The sequence below is a fragment of the Chrysemys picta genome, chromosome 7 (genome assembly GCF_011386835.1).
Source record: "Chrysemys picta bellii isolate R12L10 chromosome 7, ASM1138683v2, whole genome shotgun sequence".
Taxonomy (NCBI): domain Eukaryota; kingdom Metazoa; phylum Chordata; order Testudines; family Emydidae; genus Chrysemys; species Chrysemys picta.
In genome coordinates, this window is record NC_088797.1 from 29,847,373 (window position 1) to 29,861,676 (window position 14,304).

General features: G+C 53.9%; 1 protein-coding gene across 11 annotated transcripts in view; it reads right to left on the reverse strand.

Moving 5' to 3' along the window:
- PC (pyruvate carboxylase) overlaps positions 1 to 14,304 on the reverse strand; it is a 245,306-nt gene that overhangs the window by 113,272 nt on the left and 117,730 nt on the right. The window lies entirely within an intron of this gene.

Consider the following 14,304-nt stretch of genomic DNA (forward strand, 5'->3'; position numbering starts at 1 on the left):
AGGGAGGGCATCCCAGGGACAAACAAGCAGACAGGTGAGTGGCTGTCGTGGCCTCATTCTGTCCCTGGTGGTTAGCATGTGACACCTTCTCAGGGTGGCTTGGCTGGCTGGATCGCAGCCCAATCCTGGTTGAGTGCAATCAGACATCGTTAGGATACAGCTCTTAATTAGATCCCAGCCCTCCCAACCAAAGCACTTGACTCCAGAAGATGCTGCACAGGGAGATTTCAGATGCCGGGAGGTGACACTAATGTAGCTCGCGTGATTAGCCATAATGTAACATTCATACACCGCTGGCTGCCAGGTTTTCATCCCTGGGAACAGCTGAGCAGAGTTTGGGACAGGAGGAAAAGCTGGAACTACTCATATTAACTTGGCTGGGAATCAGGGCCTCCCCATCCAGCCTAGACCCTGTGACGAAGAGCGGGGGGGGGAGGAGGGAAGGGGCTCCTCCATCGGGCTGGATGCTGCCCAGAGACACAGTCCCTACCCCAAAGAGCTTACTGTCCAAACAGGCAAAGGGTGGGCTGGAGATAGGGTTAGCAACTATCTAATCACACAAACGCAAACACCCTTGCCCCACCCCCTGCCCCACCCCTTCCCTGAGGCCCCGCCCCTGCCCCACCCCTTCTCCAAAACCCTGCCCTGCTCATTCCATCCCCCCCCCCTCTGTTGCTCACTGTCCCCCACCCTCACTCACTTTCACTGGGCTGGGGCAGGGGGTTGGGGTGCATGAGGGGATGCAGGGTGCAGGCTCTGGGAGGGAGTTTGGGTGTGGGAGGGGGCTCAGGGCTGGGGCAGGGGGTTAGGGTGTGGGAAGAGGTTTGGGGTGCAGGAGGGGGTGCTGGGCTCTGGGAGGGGGCTCAGGACTGGGGCAGCAGGCTGGGGTGCAGGAGGGGGTGAGGGGTGGTGGCGCTTACCTCGGGCGGCTCCCAGTCGACAGCGCAGCATGGCTAAGCCAGGCTCCCTGGCCCCGCACTGCTCCTGGAAGCAGCTGGCACGTCCCTGTGGCTCCTGGGGTGGGGGAGGCCAGGTGGCTCCATGTGCTGCCCCCCGCAGCTCCCATTGGCTGCAGTTCTATTGGCCGCTGAGTCGGCGCTGGGGGTGGGGGCAGCATGCGGAGACCCGCTGGTTCCCCCCAGGGGCTGCAGGGACATGCTGGCCGCTTCCGGGAGCAGCGTGGAGCCAGGGCAGGCAGGGAGCCTGCCTTAGCCCTGCTGTGCTGCCAGACTTTTAGCAGCCTAAAATCTCCCTGTTTGGCTTCAGTAGCCTCCGGGAGATAGAGCCCGATCCGGGAGACTCCTAGCGAAACCAGGAGGGTTGGCAACCCTAGCTGGAGAACAGAGGCGCAGACAGGGGAAGGTCAATAGCAGAGCTGGGATTAGAAAACACATGTGTCCTGACCCCTAGCCCAGTGCTCTATCCTCTCTGCCACAGCCTTCCTGCTGAGCGTCTTTCCTGCTGTCCATTGTCCATTAAGAGCATTTCTTGCATCTTCCTATGGAGCAGCGAGACTTGGCCCCTGCTGGAGAGGGGATACGGCCACAGCTGGGCCCACTGACCTGCTCGTGTGCAGGGGAACAGTGCAGGCTACCAGGCTAGATGGGTCACTGGGCTGATCCGGGGCAGCAGAAAGTGCTAGACGGGCCCATTGGTCCGATCCGGGCTGGTGGTGGGGGCTGGATATTGAGTAGATGGGACCATTACTCTGGTATCCACTAAGCTACCCCTGGTGAGCCAAACATTGGGCTCGGGGATGTGTGTTTGCTGCAGTGAAACCACAGGCACACAGATCCCCCCCTCCTAATCTTCCCCTCCTCCCTTTGATACCCCCTCGCCAGCCCTCCCCCCATCCTCCTCACTCTCTGCCCAGTGGCCCACACCTCCTCTGGGACGCAGCTTTCAAAGCCATTCCCCGCAACCCCTGACCCCCACTGATCTGTGCCGTTCCTGGGCCTCTCAACCTCTTCCCAGCTCAGCTTCCCTTTGCCTTATCTGATGTGACTCAAACGCGCCCTGCGGAGCACACATTGCTTGCATTCACGTTGGACTGAACCCAGGCTATTTGCAAGAACCGTTTCTTTCCCCGCATCTGTCCAGGGATCCCAGGTAATGAAAGATTCACGGCTGCTGCCAGGGAGAGCTCGGAATCCCTGTGGCACGACCGGGACAGGGGTTAATGTTGCTTTGCAAACAGAGGGGGACGGAAGGAAAGACAATTTCTCTCTCTGTGTCGCTTTCCCCCTAGCACTGGCGTCTAGTGTGACTGCAGCAACTGCAGTGCTTTCTCTGCCAGCTGCTGCGTCCTCCATCCCAGCAGGCGACGTGCAGACAGAGGTACGCTCTGTTAAATCCAGGGCGGTCCGGATAAAACGGAACGGGAAGTCTGGAGGACTGGCACATGCCTAGCAGCTGCTGGCAGGCCATTCAAGGGGTAGGTGCTGTGCCGGGAGCCCCCTGGTGAAACGAGAGAGCCTGTGCCCAGAGGTGCTGACAATCACCCCCCTGCTTCGCACCGTTCATTACTCTGGGGATTCCAGCCGAGGCCCTGAGTGGGATGGGGGCCAGCCAGCGAGAAGAGCTCCCTGGCCCAAAGAACCTGCAGTCTAATTCGACAAAGCGTGGGAGGGGAATCAGCTCCACGGGGGAGGCAGGCCTAGCACTCAGGTCTCTTCCCTGCCAGCGCAGTGCTCCAGCCACTATGCCGCAGTGGGATCAGCTAACCTGCCTCTCCACTTCAGGTTACAAAGGGTTCTCCGGGAACGCTGACAAAGTTAGCAGGCCTGCCTCTCTGGATGAACGGTTCCTTACAGGAGAGACATTAACTAGCCATAATGGAAGCAGAGCTCTCAGCCAAGGGCCCTAGGATAAGTGGGTAATTTCAGCCTGGCAATAAGCACCGCTGCAGAGTCCTCATCCCTCCCCACTTCAATCAGAAATAAACACGCCGTTCTCTGGGGAACCCAGCCACTGGAACAGAGCGAGGCTACCACTATCTATGCCATGGGAAGGGGGTACTGAGTTCTTTGGGGCCCTCTTAGCGGTTTTACAGTAATACCTAACTGAGATCCCCATTGTGCCAGGTGCTGCACAGACCCTGGCCAAGATCAGGGCCCCATTGTGCCAGGCGCAGCCCAGACACACGAGAGCAGCCCTGCCCTGAAGCCAGCAGCTGTTCATACTCCACTTACTCCTCTCCCTCACAAAGCTGAGGATGGAACACAGGCCCCATGACAAGGGCATCTCCCCCAGCAATGGCTGGGAAGGAGGTCCCACGCTCTGCCCTCCACATGGTTATGATCAGCAGCAGGGCAGAGGAGGTTGCAGGGGACCCAGGTGTCTGGCATAAGCTCCCCTGAGGGACTGTGGGGTAATCCTCACACTGCAATACCAAGAACCCCACCCCCCAGCAATAGGTTTAAAGGTGAATCCCACTGAAGGGCAGCAGAGATAACCTCGTCTCAGCTGAGATGCAGGGTGCCAGGTGGCAAGCGCCGACTGCTCCCTCATGGATAGAGCCCTGCCAAATTCACAATCCATTTTGGTCAATGTCATGGTTATAGGATTTTTAAAATAGTAAATTTCATGATTTCAGCTATTTAAATATGAAATTTCACGGTGATCCCTCTCCCAGAGCTGAGGACTGAACCCAGGAGTCCTGACTCCCAGCCCCCATTTCTAACCCCTAGATTCCCCTCCCAAAGCAGAGGACAGAATCCATAAGCCCTCACTCCTGCCCCCCCAGCTCCAGCATCTAGACTCCCCTTCTCCTCCCAGCTGCAGGAATAGAACACAGATGTTCTGGCTCCCAGACCCTGCTCCCCACTCTAACCCACTAGACCCCACTCCCTTCCCAGAGCAGGGGACAAAATCAAGAAGGGGTGGGTGGGTGGGGGTGTGTGTGTGTGAGAGAGAGATCCAGGTGACGCGAGGACAGAAGACGTGGCTGTTGTGTCTGCCTGTCTCTCGCAGATGCACCAGCCGCTCGGGCGACGCGTGTGAGCAGGGGACATGTCGAGGAACATGACTAACCGTAGCATCGCTGCGTCCCGCTGAACAGATGCTGCGCTGCAGTGGCAAACGCTGAGACGGCGCTTGGAAAACAAGGGAGGAGTGGCCAGCGTGCCAGACTAAGAGTCAGGACACCTGGCTTCTATCGCCAGCTCTGGGGGGCAAGAGGGGTCTAGTGGTAAGAGCAGGAGATCAGGCTGGGTGTCAGGCCCCCAGGTTCTTTTTCTTCCATTCCCTGGACTGTTTAAGACCCAGGCGATGAATTACAGATACAAAATCTGCCTGGCCTTGTCACAGCCCTGGGGGTGACCTTGGGCTAGACTGACAGGACCGGGACCTTCTCCTAGGACATCAAAGAGACAGCATCTCTGATCCAACCCACGCCTGCTAATTAAACAGGGAGCCAGCAAGCTGTGGCGGCTGGGAGTTCAAGGGGAGCTGAGGGTGGGGAAAATCCTTGAATGGAGCAACCAGGGGGGTCAGTGCAAGGCCGGGAATTAAATAACACAGACCAGAGAATATGGATTAACTGTGCACTTCAATCTTCACAGGGCAGGGGGGAGCGGGCGCCAGACAGCCGTAAAGAGGATAATGAAGCATGGAGCTCATTAAAGATGTTTTAACTGTTCGGCGGCTCCTGAATTTTAAGAGGCATGGACAGCAATGATATTTTCCCCCCTTAAAGAGGCAGTGTGGCTGGGAAGCAGGACTTCTGGGTTCTATTCTTGGCTAAGGGAGGGGAGCGGGGTCTAGTGGGCTAGAGTGAGCAGTGTAGGAGGGTAGGACACCTGGGTTCTATTTCCAGTTCTGCTACTTACTTACTGCAAGTCCCCGCCCCGCTGCGTGCCTCAGTTTACCTGCCCACCCTTTGTCAATTTAGACTGTGAGCTCTCGGGGGCAGAGACTGTCTCTCACTGTGTCTGTGCAGCACCTGGCACTATGGGAGCCCCAATCTCAGTCAGGGTCTGTGCAGTACCTGGCCCAAAGGGGACCTCTATCTCCGTCAGGGCCCCATGGCGGTACCAGAAATTTATTATAACGCTGTGAATCCCAGCTCACTCTGCTGTCTTGAGTAGGTGGGGCTTATTTTGTGGGAGGAGCATGGTCCCACACCCCTGTGCCAGCACAGACAGCTGGGCGAAGACCCTGGTAAGTGCGGTCAACGTCTGGTTTACAAACATGCTCCACAACCTGCCTCCTCCCAGTCTGAACACTGGAATCACTTCCCCCCACCGTGCGGTTATTTTCCGATGTGCCGGGGTCATACGCCAATGCTCGGGGGCCGTGCCAAGCTAACTGTTCTTACTGCCCCACGCTACCAATGCCACTCCCACCCCCAGTGATGTAAACGCAGTGTAAAAAGAGCACCTTAATCTGCTCCCTGCTGGCGCTGGCTCACATCAGACTGGGGAGGTTTTTCTATCCCTGCTGTGGCTGAAGATCAGACAGGGAGCATCTGGGGAAGGGAGAGCCCCACATGAACATGGCTCATGCATCACAGGAATTCCTGGCTAAGAAAGACATTGGGCTAGTGACACAGGCATTGGACTAGGAGCTGGCTTCTACTCCTGGCTCTGCCACTGACCTACTGTGTGACCTTGGGAAAGTCCCTTCCCTGCTCTGTGCCTTTGTTTTCCCACCCCCCTTTTGTCTATGGTGAGACTCCGGACTCCAGAGTTCTATACCCAGTTTTGGGACGGGAGTAGAGATTGGTAGTTATAGAAAAAGAGGCTGAGAATCAGGACTCCTGGGTTCTATGCCTGGCTCTGGGAGAGGAGTGTGAATAGAACCCAGGAGTCCTGACTCCCACCTCTGCTTCTCTAACCACTAGACCCCACTCCCCACCTACAGCTGGGAACAGAACCCAGGAGTCCTGACTCCTAGCCTAGTGCTCTAACAGTGGAAATCAGCAGCATCCTACTTCCCTCTATTTTAAATTAGCACCAGGATTTGACTCCTCCACCCCACCCCGAGACCTGAGCAACACCCCAATCGTCTGTTGATTCCTATAAAGAGATGCTCCACATGGAAATGCATCTGTGTTTCCTGTAGCTTAAATTACCTGCTAACGAACTTGAGGGGAAATAATCTCTTAATTATCTATTTAAGAAAAAATGTAGTACAGGCAGCCTAATCAAATATCATTTTGATCATTAAATGAAAGCACATTACGAGGCGATTGAGTGGGTTTAAGAGCGGGAACAGCAAGGCTGGAGCTTCCTGCGCATCAGCAGCTGGAGAAAAGACAGGGTAGCTACATGCAGAATAGACATTAGATAAGGCTGCCAGCAGGGCCGGCTCTGGCTTTTTTGCTGCCCAAAGCAAAAAACGCCTGGCCGGCCAGAGCAGCATGGGGCGGGGGGGGGGAGGGAGGTGAGGAGGAAAACAAACCTACCCCTGGCCGGAGTGGTGGAGGGGGGGACAAACCAGGCGGCCGGAGCAGCAAAGGGGCGGGGGGGAGGGGGCGGAAACAAACCTGCCCCGAGACGGGGGGGGAGGGGAGACAATAAACCAGCCAGAGCGGCAAAAAGGGGGGGGGGGGAAACAAACCTGCCCCCGGCTGGAGCGACGGGTGGGGAGGACGACAAACTGGCCCGCCTGCCGGAGCGGCGAAGGAAAGAAAAAATAAAAACAAACAAAAAATACCTGCGGGGCAGTGGGAGCGTGGGTGCAGGGGGACTCCCGGCCCTGCAGACCCCGGGCAGCGGAGTGCACACCCCGGCTAGAGGGGGGGCGGCCACGGCTTCCATAAGCGGGGCGCTTGCCATGCGGCCTCTCCCGCTGCGCCGCCTGCTGGGAGGGCTCCGCACCGCTCCGGTCGGCAGGCAGGGAAGGACGTGGGCTGCCCTACAGGGCTTGCTGCAGGGCGCTCCCCTCCTCCGCCCCCTACAGGGTGGCGGGAGCAGCAAATCAAAAAGAAAAAACCTGCAGGGGCGGCCAAAGCGCAAAACAAACAAACAAAAAAATAAAAGGATTAGATGGAATGCCGCCCTTTGAAATCTGCCGCCCCAAGCACTCGGCTGGTGCCTGGAGCCGGCCCTAGCTGCCAGGCTGGCAGTCAGAACACCTGGGTCCTATCTCCACTTCTGAGAGGGGTGTTGGGGCTAGTGGTTAGAGCAACGGGGCAGCTAGGAGCCTGTATTCCTGGATTCTCTTCCAACTGGGCCACCAAACTTACTGGGTGAACTTGACCGAGCCCCTTTACCTCAGTTTCTGCTTCCACGCTCTCTTTACACTGTGAGCTCTGTAGGACAGGGACTGTCACTCAGGGTGTGTCTGTGTGGCACCCAGCCCAGCGGGGCCCCCAATCACACTCAGGGTCTGTGTGGCACCCACCAAGACAGGGCCCCTGATTGCAGTCAGGGTCTGTGCAGCACCTGGCACGATGGGGCCCCCGATCTCAGTCAGGGCCTCTGGGAGCTTCCATAACCCCACCAATACTGGAGTTGCAGGAGACAAATTTAGGCCTTTGTGATGTCGGTCCTTTCCTGCCTTAGGTGGAGGGCACATGAGGCCATGCACCATCCCCCGCAGTTTGCAGCAGCACCAGGAATGCTGGGTTGCACTCCCAGAAGCCCTTGCACCCGAGACTGCATACCCAGCTGGTGGGACAGCCATCCCTGCACTGCACACGCATGGATCAGACCCAGGAGCCTCCTGATTCAGGGAGCCCGCTCCCAAGCTCCCTATTATTTCAGGTAGAAAGGCTGGGGGAGGGATGTATTCAAATGAGATGATGTATATTCAAATATGCAAATCAGGGCACTGTCTTATTTGCACAGAGCACCCAGCTCTGCACCCTAATGGGGCATGGTGGCTGTGCTAGCCCACAGTGAGGGCGCAGTGAAGTGGCTGAGCAATGAAGCCAAGGCGACGTGAAAGCAGCTGGGGTTTGAAGGGGATCTGGGAACGTAAAGGAGATTGATCAATGGCCCCGCTCTGTGGCTGGCATCTCATCTGCTCCCTCTGATGTCTCTTTCCAGAGGAATCCCCCACTGAACCTGCTGCTCTGCAGACACTGCCAGAGACACCTCAGTGTTGGGCTGGGTTGGCTCCGGATGCAAATGTAGCAATGTAGACACTGTTCCTGGCCCGGCTTTGTATGATCGGGGCCCCCTATTGTGCTGGGTGCTGCACAGACACGACACAGATCATGGCGTCATTGGGCTGGGTGCCGCACAGATCCCTGGCTGAGGCTGAAGGAAGGGAAGTGCTATTATCTCGGTTTTACAGAGCCCCAGACAAAGTGAGCGGCCCAGAGAGTCCATGGCAGAGCCGGAAACTGAACCAATCTCCCAAATCCTAGGTTAATAATCTAACCACTGGGACATGCCTCCTCTCTGTGAAAGAAGGGCCATAGGAATACATAGATTCAGGCACAATGGAGACACAATCTAGACAGGTTGAATGAATGTAGCACTCAGGACTCCTGGGTTCTATTTCCCACTCTACCATTGCCCTTGGCCAAGTCCCTTCCCCTCTCTGTGCCTCAGTTCCCCACCCCTTAGTTAAATTAGCCTGTAAGCAATTTGGGGCAGGGATTGTTTCTGTATCTGGGGCCCATGGCTGGCGCAACCCATTAGGTGACCTAGGCGGTCGCCTAGGGCGCTAACATTTGGGGGGCGGCAACCACGGCGGCCGGATCTTCGGCCACCCTGGTCGTCGGCAGTATTTCGGGGGCGGGACCTTCCGCCGCCTAGGGCGGCAAAAAAGCTGGCGGCACTCCTGCTGGGGCCCCACTCCCGGGCCGGGTCTGCACAGCGTCAGGTGCGATGGAGGCCCTGCTCCCAGTCAGGCACCTTGGGGATCCCAATCTTGGCCAGGACAGGCAAACACAGTTGCTTTATTGACCGGGGGAGCAGAGAGGAAAAAGGCTGGCTCTACCGGGGAAGGAAACTTGAAATCCTTCTCGCTGACTAGCAAGGAGGGATGAGGCTGAACTAGAAGGAACTGGCTGAAAAGCTAAATATGATGAGGAGTAAATAGAAGCCTGTTTTCAGAGCCCTGATCGTGAAGGAGTCTGAGAGGCAAAAGGAAATCAGGGTGAGCAGCCTCGTGGGCTTTAATTAAGCCGCAAATAAGAACCCATCAGCCAGGAAAGGCAGTTCTCAGCCGATTCCGCCAAGCGTGCTCTGTGCCCAGGGCAATGATGCCACACAGGCCAGGGGCTGCTCAGTGCTCTGTCTGGTAGTTCCGAGGTCTCGTCTGAGATTGTAGCTGTGCTGTGCGGGGCACAGTGAAAGCCCTTGTAGCCTCCACTGGCTACACCCTGATCACCATCCAGGTCTGTGCAGCGCCCAGCACAATGGGGGCCCTGATCTTGATTCATGTCTGTGCAGCACCTGGCACAATAGGGTCCCTAATTCCCCTCAGAGTCTGTGCAGTGCCCATTATTGGCAGGCGCCTTTAGTGCTCTTAGCAACCTCAATCCACCGCGTTCCAAGTGGCTCCGTTAGTTTGTTGTGGCCATAACAACCAGGAGCTCGTTTACAGAACAGGAGCATCAACTCGTAAGTCCTGATTCCCAGCCTGTTATTTTATCCTGTCATTTGCGATCATTGTCCCTGAAGGAAAATAACCCAGCAGGGCTTTGGATGTTGCTCAGATGCATCACTCCCAGGCAGAGATGCATGGAACCCACAGACTGTGTGCATCTGCTGGGCAAACACTGCCCCCTAGTGCCAGGCATCCTGCCGAGCGACTGCATCTGCACCTATGAGGCAGGAGGCACCCAGATAGCTATGCCAAGGAGGGAGTGGGGGCACATGCCGGGAGGCTTGGAAGCTCCAGTGGCCCACTAGGGACATTTGCTGCCTACTTCAATTAGATGGGAGAGGGGAGAGCGCAAACAGGAAATGACACTTGGGATCTTGATGAGATGCAGAATAACAGGGAAAAATCTGCTTTTTTATGTCTTCTAGCCAGTAGACCCCACACCCCTCACCACCTGAGCTGGGAATAGACCCCAGGAGTCCTGACTCCCAGCTCCATAGCTCTAACCACCAGACCCCATACCCCTCATCACCTGAGCTGGGAATAGACCCCATGAGTCCTGACTCCCAGCCCCACTGCTCTAACCACTAGACCCCACTCCCCTCACCACCTGAGCTGAGAACAGACCCCATGAGTCCTGACTCCCAGTCCCACTGCTCTGACCACTAGACCCCGCATCTGTCACAACCTGAGCTGGGAATAGACCCCACGAGTCCTGACTCCCAGCCTGCCGAACTCATGGCTTAAAGCGGATCATGGATTGGTTGTCACGAGGTTGCCAAGGAGTCTTGTGCAGGTCCAGATGCCAACAAAGAGCGGGTGTCTGGAGGGGGAGACAATTAAACTCAGCAGCAGCTCCGCCGCTGGCTTTGTCTTTCCATAATAAGAGATGGAGGTGGCACTGGTAATTTCAGGAGTGAGGCTTATACTTATGCTCTCTTGGTGCATTTCATGGCTGCCTGTCTTCCAAAGTCATGTGGCAGGACTGTAAATCCCGAAGGGGACATTCTTATCAGCCACGAGATCCCTCTCCCCTCCCAGACTTGGGAATAAGACCCAGGAGTCCTGACTCCCAGCCCCCCTGCTCTGACAATTAGACCCTACTTCCCTTCCAGAGATGGAGATAGAAGCCAGGAATCCTGACTCCCAGCCACCCTTGCTCTACCCACAAGATTCCATCACCCACCAGAGCTGGGATAGAAACCAGGCCCCACCCCCTTATTCTAACTACTAGACCCCACTGCCTTCCCAGAGCCAGGAATAGAAGGAGTTCTGGCTGTCCATGAATGTTTCATACTGGGGGTGTCGATTTCAACAGCTGCTGCCCCAACTTGTCACGCCGTCAGCAAGTGGGAGGTGCACTGAGTTCGTTAGGAAGTCTAGTAATTACTCACTTCACAGAGGAACAATGGGGACTCAGTGCAGAGGGGGAAGGGACATGCTTAGACAACAGCTGCTAATGTCACCACTCAGAGCCGGCTGTCACAACGCTCGGCAGTAACAGCACAAATCACTTCTCCCAGTGCTGGAACCCTGGGCTCCTTCTGCCAGCCCACGTTCCCAAAAAACAAAGCAGAGCTAAGGGTAGAACCCAGGAGTCCTGTCTCCTGAGCCCCACCCCCCACTCTAATCATTAGCTCCCACTCCCTCCCAGAGCTGGGAATAAAACCAGCCCCTCTGTTCCAACCATTAGACCCCACTCCCCTCCCAGAGCTGGGACTAGAACCCAGGAGTCCGGACTCTCAGCCCCCCCTGCTCTAACCATTAGATCCCACTCCCCTCCCAGAGCTGGGGCTAGAACCCAGGAGTCCTGACTCCCAGACTTTCTGCACACCCCTCTCCCCAGCCAGATTCTACCAAAGTTGAGCATGTGTCACATCACTAGAGGTGGCCTGGAATTTTTCGGGAACCAGAATTTCCATTTTATGGGGAATTCCGCAATTTATTTATTTGTTCGTTCGGAGGCGAATTTTCAAAATTTCCCGCAGAACGAAAATCCTGGAACCTTTGGACTTGAGGCCATCAAATCAATCAATTTCCAGTTTATCGTTTCATTTCGTTTTTGGTCTTAGATGATATCAAAATATGAAATAGTATATATTAGGCATTATTAAATGTAATATATATCTGACATAATATAAAATATAATATGCATAAATATAATTTTAAAATTAGCACTAAATTAGAATTAAATCCTAAATTAAAAATAAAAATTAAATAAAATATTTTTATATAATAGTAAAGTCCAAAAAAACAGGCAGTGTTGCCTAGTGGCTAAAGCACTGGCTTGGGACTCAGGACTTGTAGGTTCTATGCCCAGCTCTGCCACAGGACTGCTGAGTGACCTTGAGCAGGTCTTGTCCCCTCCCCGTGCCTCAGTTTCCCCATCTGTAAAATGGAGATAATGCTACTGGCCTCCTTTGTAAAGCGCTTTGTGATCACGGGATTAAAAGCTGTAGTGAAGAGCTGGGGGTTGTTGTTGTTGTTAGTATAAACCAAATACATTGAAATATCAAAATGATAAAAATTGAACCCAAGTGCTAAGATTTCGCTGAAACTTACAGCTTGCTGCAAAACCTGTTGATTTCAGCTAAACTGTATTTTCCAATGGAAAACTGTCCCATACAAAATTTTTCAAGCAACTGGGGGAAAAGGGACCATGATTGCTTCAACAGTCCTCCTGCATTGCTATGAGCACCTGGCATCTTCTGTTCACCAGACTGATTCGTCTGGATTTTGTTCAGGGTTTGTACAGAGCCTAGCGTCATGGGTCCTGCTCCAGGCCTTAACACTTTCCCTTTCTAGCTTTTTGACAAAACGCCAGAAGAGTTCAACAGAAACTGCCTCAGGTGCTCACTGGACCATTAATGTTGATTTTCAATAAGTCTTGGAACAGTGGGGAAGTTCCAGAAGACTGGAAGAAAGCTAATGTTGTGCCAATATATAAAAAGGGTAAATGGGATGACCCAGGTAATTATAAACCTGTCAGTCTGACATCGATCCTGGGCAAGATAATGGAGCTGATACGAGACTCGATTAATAAAGAATTAAAGGACGGGGATGTAACTAATGCCATTCAACGGGAGTTTATCGAAAACAGATCCTGTCAAACGAATTATATATTTTTATGATGAAATTACAAGTTTCCTTAATAAAGGTAAGAGTGTTGATGTAATACACTTAGACTTCTGTAAGGCATTTGACTTGGGACCGTACAACATTGTGATTAAAAAACTACGAAGATATCACATGAACATGGCCCACATTAAATGGATTAATAGCTGGCTAACTGATTGGACTCAAAATGTAATTGTAAACAGGGAACTGTCATCAAACAGGAGTGTTCCTAGTGGAGTCCCACAGGGATCGGTTCTTGGCCCTACGCTATTTACCATTTTTATTGATAACCTGGAAGAAAACAAAATCATCACTGACCAAGTTTGCAGATGACACAAAAATGGTGGGGAGTCGTTGTGACGAAGTGGGACTGTTCTTAATGTTTTCTCTGAATACTGTGTGGGTGCCTCGGTTTCCCCTAGGCATTTCTTAAGTCTCTAGGTGGAAGGATAAAGGCCAGTGTGCATAAATCATTAACATTCTGTCTCCCTGGCAACAAATGGCCAGGGCCCTTCCCCCCCTTGCAAGGAAATAGCTAAAGGTGAACAAAGAGATCAGGTGACCTCCTGACCCGGGAAAGAGACAAAGCCCAGAGAAGGAGGGGCTGGAGGGGGTTTCAGTTGGGTGCTCGCTGGGAAGGGGAAGGAAGTGCAGCCGGGGGTGTCTGGCTCTCTAAACCCCAGAATGGACCTGGCCGAGGGGTCCCGTTCGCCACTGTACCTACAAGCTCTGTTTTAGACCGTGTTCCTGTCATCTAATAAACCTCTGTTTTACTGTCTGGCTAAGAGTCACGTCTAATTGCAAAGTGGGGGTGCAGAACCCTCTGGCTTCCCCAGGACCCCGCCTGGGCGGACTCATTGTGAAAAACGCACGGAGAGGCATATGCTAAATGCTCCAAGGTCAAACCCAGGAGGTAAAGCCGTGTAAGCTTCTTGCCCTAAAGACGGTCTGCTCAAAGGAAAAGAAGGCTCCCCAAAGTCCTGACTGGCTTTGTGGGGAGCTGTTCCAAAGCATCGCCCGGGAACTCCGTGACAGTGGTAAATAAGAAAGAATGCAGGTCACCGATACAGAGGGATCTGGATCACTTGGTAAGCCAGGCACAAGCAAACGATATGCGTTTTAATATGGCTAAATGTCCATGTATACATCTAGGAACAAAGAATGTAGGCCATACGTACAGGATGGGGCACTCTATCCTGGGAAGCAGTGACTGCAAAAGATTTGGGGGTCGTGATGGAGAATCAGCTGAACATGAGCTCCCAGTGCGACGCTGTGGCCATAAGAGCTAATGAGATCCTTGGATGCATAAGCAGGGCAATCTCGAGCAGGATTAGAGAGGTTATTTTGCCTCTGTATTTGGCCCTGGTGCAAAGTCTGCTGGAATCCTGTGTCCAGTTTGGGTATCCACAACTCCAGGAGGATGTGGATAAATCGGAGAGGGCCCAGAGAAGAGCCATGAGAACGATTAAAGGATTAGAGAACATGCCTCACAGTGAGAGACTCAAAGAACTCAAGCTATTTAGCTAACAAAGAAACGCTTGAGGGATGACTTGACCCCAGCCTGTAAGTACTCCCATGGGGAACAGAGATTAGATAATGGGTTCCTCAGTCTACAGCCGAAGGTCTAACGCAACCCAAAGGCTGGAAGTTGAAGCTAGACAAATTCAGACTGGAAATAAAGTG